The sequence below is a fragment of the Mytilus californianus genome, unplaced genomic scaffold (genome assembly GCF_021869535.1).
Source record: "Mytilus californianus isolate M0D057914Y unplaced genomic scaffold, xbMytCali1.0.p SCAF_1, whole genome shotgun sequence".
NCBI classification, from domain to species: domain Eukaryota; kingdom Metazoa; phylum Mollusca; class Bivalvia; order Mytilida; family Mytilidae; genus Mytilus; species Mytilus californianus.
This window is the reverse complement of record NW_026262581.1, coordinates 29,326,985-29,334,112: the sequence shown is the minus strand read 5'-3', so window position 1 is coordinate 29,334,112 and position 7,128 is coordinate 29,326,985. Positions and strand designations below refer to the sequence as shown.

The following is a 7,128-nucleotide window of genomic DNA, read 5'->3' as shown; positions in this document are numbered from 1 at the left end:
AAGGCGAGGCAAATAACCCGAGTTCGCTCAACATTACTTCCACCTAAAATGAGGGGTCATTTCAATCCGGGTTCGCCCCTGTTGAGACGTTAACACTACCTTAATTTAACCTGGATTAACTAATTCGGGTCGAACCTGGTTTAAAACAGCATTATATATGTGAACAGGGTATAAGATATAAGAATTTTTCTTCCATGGCTTTTTCAAATAGATTTTACACGTTTATTTTGGATTACTTTCAGTATTTTCATCATTCAGAAATAGGTGGTGCTACAGATTCAACTACAAAAAATATGTCGACCAACAGTATTACCAGTAGGTATTTTGTTAAGTCAACCATATATAAATCATTTGTCCAAAAAAGTGATATGACTGGTTGCTAATTTCGAAATATTACGTTTTTCAGACCAGGTCAAATAAAGTCTTTAGAATTCGTACTAGCTGCTTTCCGGCTAAGCACGCTTCATTTAGGAGTAAAAGACTGGTTGGCTCTGAGACCTAATATAAAGTCCGGCTTAGGTATTCAATCTTGTAGAAAGCAACATCCAGAATCATATACATGTTCTTGTTCTAATTGACATTAATATATGATGTTTAATCACCAGCCTAGTAGTCAGCACTTCTGTGTTGACATTAAAAATCATTGTCTGGAAATACACTGTTTATAAAATCTTTAGGTATTCAAACACTAAGGATTTTTCTTCACCAAAGCACATATGACCTTAACCTCTTTGGGTACAATTTTGGGGATTTTGCTGTTTTCAAAATTGTACTTGATTTGGCTCCTGTTTTGATTCGAACTGACGAGTCCAATGTCGGCAAAAACTCTGATACACAAATATATAAACATGGTATTTGATGAGATTTCAATCTAAACATCTAATCTGTCTACGAAGTTTTGAAAACCGTTAACCTAAAAAGAACATCTATTGCTCGTTACAATTCATATTTAAAAACAAGGAGTGTGTATACTAAACCATAGGTTTTGAAAATAGTGATGCAATATTGTAAATGTGATGCAAACCTAGCAAATTTGGTATTCACTAAGAAAAATAAACCCATGAGCACAAAATTAGCAAGTACATAAGGATTCACAGCCTTAGATTTTGCGTTATTGTCCCACGTTCAAATATTAGTACATTACTGATCATAGCAAAAGTAATAGTCGATTTTATCATAAACTGTTGACTGAAATTTTTGCTTACATGAACCGGTTAATAATTACTCAGCTTCTTTTCCTTTGCTTTTTGTGGGTTTTTTTGCTGTGCATATACTGCAAGACAATAATATATCATCGATTTGGTTGAGCTTATTTTAACAATATTGAACAAACTGCCTGCTAACAGCGATATATTATTTCAATATATGTTTGAAAAAAAAAATATGCAAATTTTACTTTAATTTTTGTCTAAATCATAATGCCGCTTTATAATTGTTTTATAAACACAGCCTTTTGCAACGATGCCACAACATACCTCATTCTCCAATGCCACATATTTGTCATGCCTTTCATCACTTTTTCATTAATTACAGACAGTAAAACCAGAAAGTTAAGTAAGTGATTTTTAGATAAGAAGATATAATAAAAATTTAAAAAAAAAGTATATTGGAGAAACTAACTATCAAAATGATGCTATAAATACATGACTATATAAAAGCTTTAAGTTAACTTTTATTTAATTTTCACAGTCTCACCATATACTACACTGGGGACAGCACAAAACAACATCAGTTTAACTATAAATATTAATGTTGGTCAACCCATTGAACGAAATAATCAAACTGCAAGTAGAGATTTTAATCAAAATGAAAATGGTCGTTTCATATGGAAGTCTTCAGATCCCGGAGATCCACGCAATATGGACATTGAACTACCAAATGAAGACTTTGGAAAACAGGAAACAAATAGTTAGTATATCACGTTATTTTAATGTCAAGTTATTGGCTACCCAAGTTAAGGAAAAGAAATGCGAACCAAATATTAACTTTATGGACAAAATTAATATATTTTGTACATTTTGAAATATCTAAAATTAACAAATAAAAAATCTTTGTTTTATAGTGATCAGCTCAACAATGTCAACGTCCGGGAAAGGAAATTTACCTAATATTATAAGCACAAAATTACGCAATTATGATGTTACATGTTTGAGATACAACAATGTATTAGCGTTTAGTTAGTTAGTTAAAAAAAAAATATATCATGAGACCAGATGTCGAGCGTCATCTTCTAACGAAATAGTGTTTATCCATTGTGTCTCGTACTTAAACTATTGTTGTCGCGGCTTTTCCAAATTATTTTAATCGAAGACAAAATTTGATATAAACTCGAATGAGCTTACGTTATAAGGAACTTTTTTCTGATGGTTATAAATCTACCTTTCCTTTTTTCGTGGCTATACAGAAAGTTCTTATTTTCTACGAACATCAAGCCAAGTGGTGTCAAACTTTCGCTACCTGTCTGTTTCTTTTTGTCCCCAGCAAAACGCACTGATTTTCGAACTCATCAAAAACATTGATGATATAAACCTATGATATATGACCGACCCTTTAAACACTTTTGGGACTTCTTGCAAAATCTTACTATTTTCAATTCTGGATAGTTTTGTGTCGATCAACCTCCCACCATTGGTAATCTGTTTTGCTAATGGGTTACTGCCTATGGGAGAGATTTGTCTATGGGTATCCATAACATCACTGATGGTTGGTGGTACTTCCTCAATATCTTTACGTGGAGTGGTGTGGTAGATTCCTACTCCTCGCTATCGGTCTGTTCTGTCTGTTTGCCTGAATCTTATTGTTTGCGAATGGAGAAGGTTTTTTTTCAGCTACCAATTTTAAAAAGCGTTGGTTCTAGTCAAAGAAACCATGGTTAATGGCTAGGCTGACGTCACATCATGGTTTAAAACAACATCAACAATGATATCGATGAAACGTGTTAATTTTATATCTATCGTACATTTTACCTACTTTTAGCACTAAAAGTATTTGTTAATTACATTATGAATGTTTTTTTTTCCAATTTTGGGACAAATACTTACTTCTTTGGCTCATATGATGTTGACTATTCACGTTGATTAAACTCGTCATAATTGAACTATAATACTATATTCAGAGTTTAAGACCGAACTAAAATGAACGCAAAAGTAAACGTACACGATGGAAGATACATTCCATTCATAAAATTATCGATTTTCAGAATAAGCTAAGTAGCTATGTAATGTAAGAGGTTTTCAAAGAACCAAGTAACCACATTAATATCATCTCTCAACATTTTTTTTAAACATTTTCTTTTTAATTTGATATGTTTTTTGCACGAAAATTTTAACGTGAACAATGACTTTTTATTGTGTATTATAAGAATTCATTTGAAATGTGTGTTTGCATATAAGAAACTATTCCAAAAGTTGTATTAAGAGAGCGCATATAAAAATCAAGAAGGCTTAAATAGAACAACCAAAATTGTTAAAGGTCAACTTTCCTTGACCAACTCTTCATTATTATTCAAATACTATTATTGTTATTATTTCTTATTATTATTATTAATCTTTTTTATTATTCTCATTCTTATTATTATTTTGATGTATTAAATACCAGTCCTCTTATTAATAACTCATTTTTTTCCGTTTGGGATAAACGCTATTTGACCGTGTGCAATATTTTAAAACGAATGTATATCTTGTCTATCTTGTTTTTTTTATCAACTGTCTTGGTGGTTTATAAAATTAAAAAGTCATTAATATCGATTTTTATTTATAGAGGCAAATACATATTAATTTATAACATATCTGTGGTGGTTAAATCGAAGATAATACGAAGAGAGATAACTCTTAATTTTTTTTTTACAATTCATAATAAACTTAAACAGAATTGTCCTTCCTTTTACACTTTTGTTTCTGTTGAATCTTCTTACGATCCAATTTACTTCGTTTTGGATAATGTACCATTTTGTTGTTTCTATGCTAAACACAGACAAGACATTTTATAAATAATCCTGAGCCTTACCCTAGTACTTTTCTACTTGAACATTCGGTACGTAATAAATGGAGGCTTACTACATGCAGTGCCAGGAACGATTTCATTTAAAACAAGTTTTTCAATAAAGAAGTACAAATATGGATCTATCCATAACGCCTTCTAGGGCGCACTCGACTTACGTAAATTAGCAGAAAGTTTCGATAGTCGATGGAATAAAAGTAAAAAAATGTTCCTGATGGATTTTGAAATACAAAAGCATACGGATAATTGAATGTTATGTGCGAAAAAATATACAGGAACAAATCAACTGGGGAAAAATATATTTAACTTAAAAGAAAAGAAAAGTTTTGTAGTAAACACATAGCATTCCTAAGTGTAGAATGGTAAACTGACTTAATCCTTGTTTTGTATTCGGAGATCAGAAGGAAACAGAATGAACTGATAAATATAATTAAGTTTACAATTTCCATTTAAAACAAAAAGACCTGTAAATCCATATGTAAAATAAAGCTGCGGTTTTGAATAAGTTATAAAATGATGTATTAACCTCTTGTATTTCCTGAAATATTATTGCATTTAGTAAAAAAAAATCATATTTCTATAAAACGAACGTAGAATGTGTGAAAAACTTCCTTAAAGTTGTCTTTGAATTATCAATTCTCAATTATTGATTGTCCATAAAGTCTTCTTCAAAAATTGATAAATTTTTGCAAAGGAAATACATGTATCAGTTTACATGATATAATTGAAATTAAAAAAGAATCATATAAATTGACTTTTTGAATTGATTCTTTAACTTCGTTTGTAGTGAAAAACATACAAACATATAAGTACTAAATGTATACATAGTTACATTTATTTAGTACATTACAGCATCCTTTACCTATACTGATTTGTATTACGTATTTTTTATTTTTCCACTGATCGAATTTAAAACAGGAGGAAATGGGGGGGGGGAGGGTTGAATCTAAACAAAAAATAGTTGAACGTGGCTTTGTTGTTCTTGCTTGTCCCAAATCAATAGCTTTCGTCAATGATTGGTTGTATTCGGGTAATCTCCATGTTCCTTGTCAACATTTAATGAGTTATGTGTTGATTGCAGATCTTTGGTAGTTTCTTTTGAATTTGTTCCACTTTTCTTATTCACGTGTTTTGTGTACTGAATTCTGTATCAAACATCTATATTTCAGAGAAATATTTAAAAAAAAAATAAAGTAAAAATGTAATTTACCTGATGGTTATATTATTTGCAAATGTACAATCTGTCTTATTATTTTAGTTCCATTTAATATTCTTATAAATTATATTTCAGAGTGAAGATGGACGTCATGGCTTGTGTCAATTTTCCTATGAACATATTCCTTAAATTTCAGATACTTGCCACTGTACGTAAAACAAACAACAATCGATCAATCGTGCATATTAAAAACACATTGGTTAAACTGTATTTGTTTCTCTCCTTTGATTAACTATTTGTCTCTAACTGTAACTGATACTAATTTATGGCCAAACTAAATAAATGTATATGTATGACAAAGTACAGACTATAGAGTAATCTGTATATATATATATATATATATACTGCAAATATTAAATCCTAACTCCTAGAGTGGGACTATATTGCATTCACCTTGTCCGTCTTTCCATCCAATCGTCCGTTCATCCAACAAATATTTCCGTCACACGTTTCTAATGTATTACTGAACAAAATTACCTCATATTTGGTCAACAGCTGGACAGTGATACATGTAAGAGCTTCTTGTCCCAAGTCAGGAGCCTGTAATTTAGTGGTCGTCGTTTGTTGTGTATATATCATATTTGTTTTGTACATAAATTAGGCCGTTGGTTTTCTCATTTGATTTGTTTTACATTTTGTCATGTCGGGGGCTTTAAAAGTTAACTGTGCCGGATTGACTTTGCTCATTGTTGAAGGCTTGACGGTGACCTATAGTTGCTAACACCTACGTCTTTTTGTCTGGTAAATAGTTGTCTCAGTATTTTTCATACCACATCTCCTTATTTTTATATTAAACAGCTCAAAGAATTACTAAAGAAGTACGGATTCTACAGTGCTCTGTAATAAGTATACACATTGGAACACTTAACAATAACGATAATGTCGTGAAATCAGTTACACAAGAGATACTTAATAATAAAGTATATCTACAAAAATGTATAAAGAATAAACTATGCAAACATTCATGATGAAATCATATTCAACTTAAGTATGAAACATATTAATTAATATGGTTAAGTTATATGTAACAAATGTTTATTACAATACATGAATTGAGGATACATCGCTTATGTCATGTTTTTTTTTGTTTGGAGATAAGACCAAGTGTTAGATTAATTTTATTGATATTAAAGAAATTTCTTGGTATTCCTAAACGGAAGATTTTATACACACAGAAGAAGAAGTATACTTAACAACAAAATTATTTTCATTTACCTGTGTATAATATGACGCAGGTTTCTTCAAAAGTGATGATTTTCTAAAAATTGTTTGAAATTTCACAGTGATATCATACTTTAACTTTGTTTAAACCTGTTTATTTACTTTTGACTTTAATTATTTATCCCTTGTAATTTTTTATTAACTGTGTATTTGCATTCAGGTGTCACAGGTCAAATTTATTCGTTCATTGTGTGTTAATTTACGTTTTTTGATTGAGTTAAGCCTTCCAATTGATATTTTATAGTGTGTTTTTCTATGTTGTGATGTTATACTATTGTTTCAGAAAAGGGAGAAGGTTTGGTACCATTAAAACGTTTAATCCCGCTGCAAATGTTTGCACCTGTCCTAAGTCAGCAATCTGATCACAGTAGTTGTCGTCTGTTTATGTATAGTTCATACTTGGTTTCTCGTTTCTCGTTTTTATATAGATTAGACCGTTGGTTTTTCCGTTTGAATGGTTTTACACTAGTAATGTTTTGGGGCCCTTTATAGCTTGTTGTTCGGTGTGAGCCAATGCTCCGTGTTGAAGGCCGTACCTTGACCTATAATGGTTTACTTTTATAAATTGTAACTTGGATGGAGAGTTGTCTCATTGGCACTCATACCACATCTTCCTATATCTATCTATTTGCCGATTTATGATAATTGACCAGATTTTTTAAGGAAGACCCTTAGGGATGACCATATTATTA

The 7,128-nt window shown here is 30.8% G+C and overlaps 1 long non-coding RNA gene across 1 annotated transcript; it reads left to right on the top strand.

Moving 5' to 3' along the window:
• Window positions 1-246: 246 nt before the first annotated feature.
• LOC127701496 (uncharacterized) lies at window positions 247-5,513 on the top strand. Its single transcript, XR_007982064.1, has 3 exons — window positions 247-315; window positions 1,690-1,908; window positions 5,291-5,513. It is a non-coding gene; the product is annotated as an uncharacterized LOC127701496 (long non-coding RNA).
• Window positions 5,514-7,128: the final 1,615 nt, after the last annotated feature.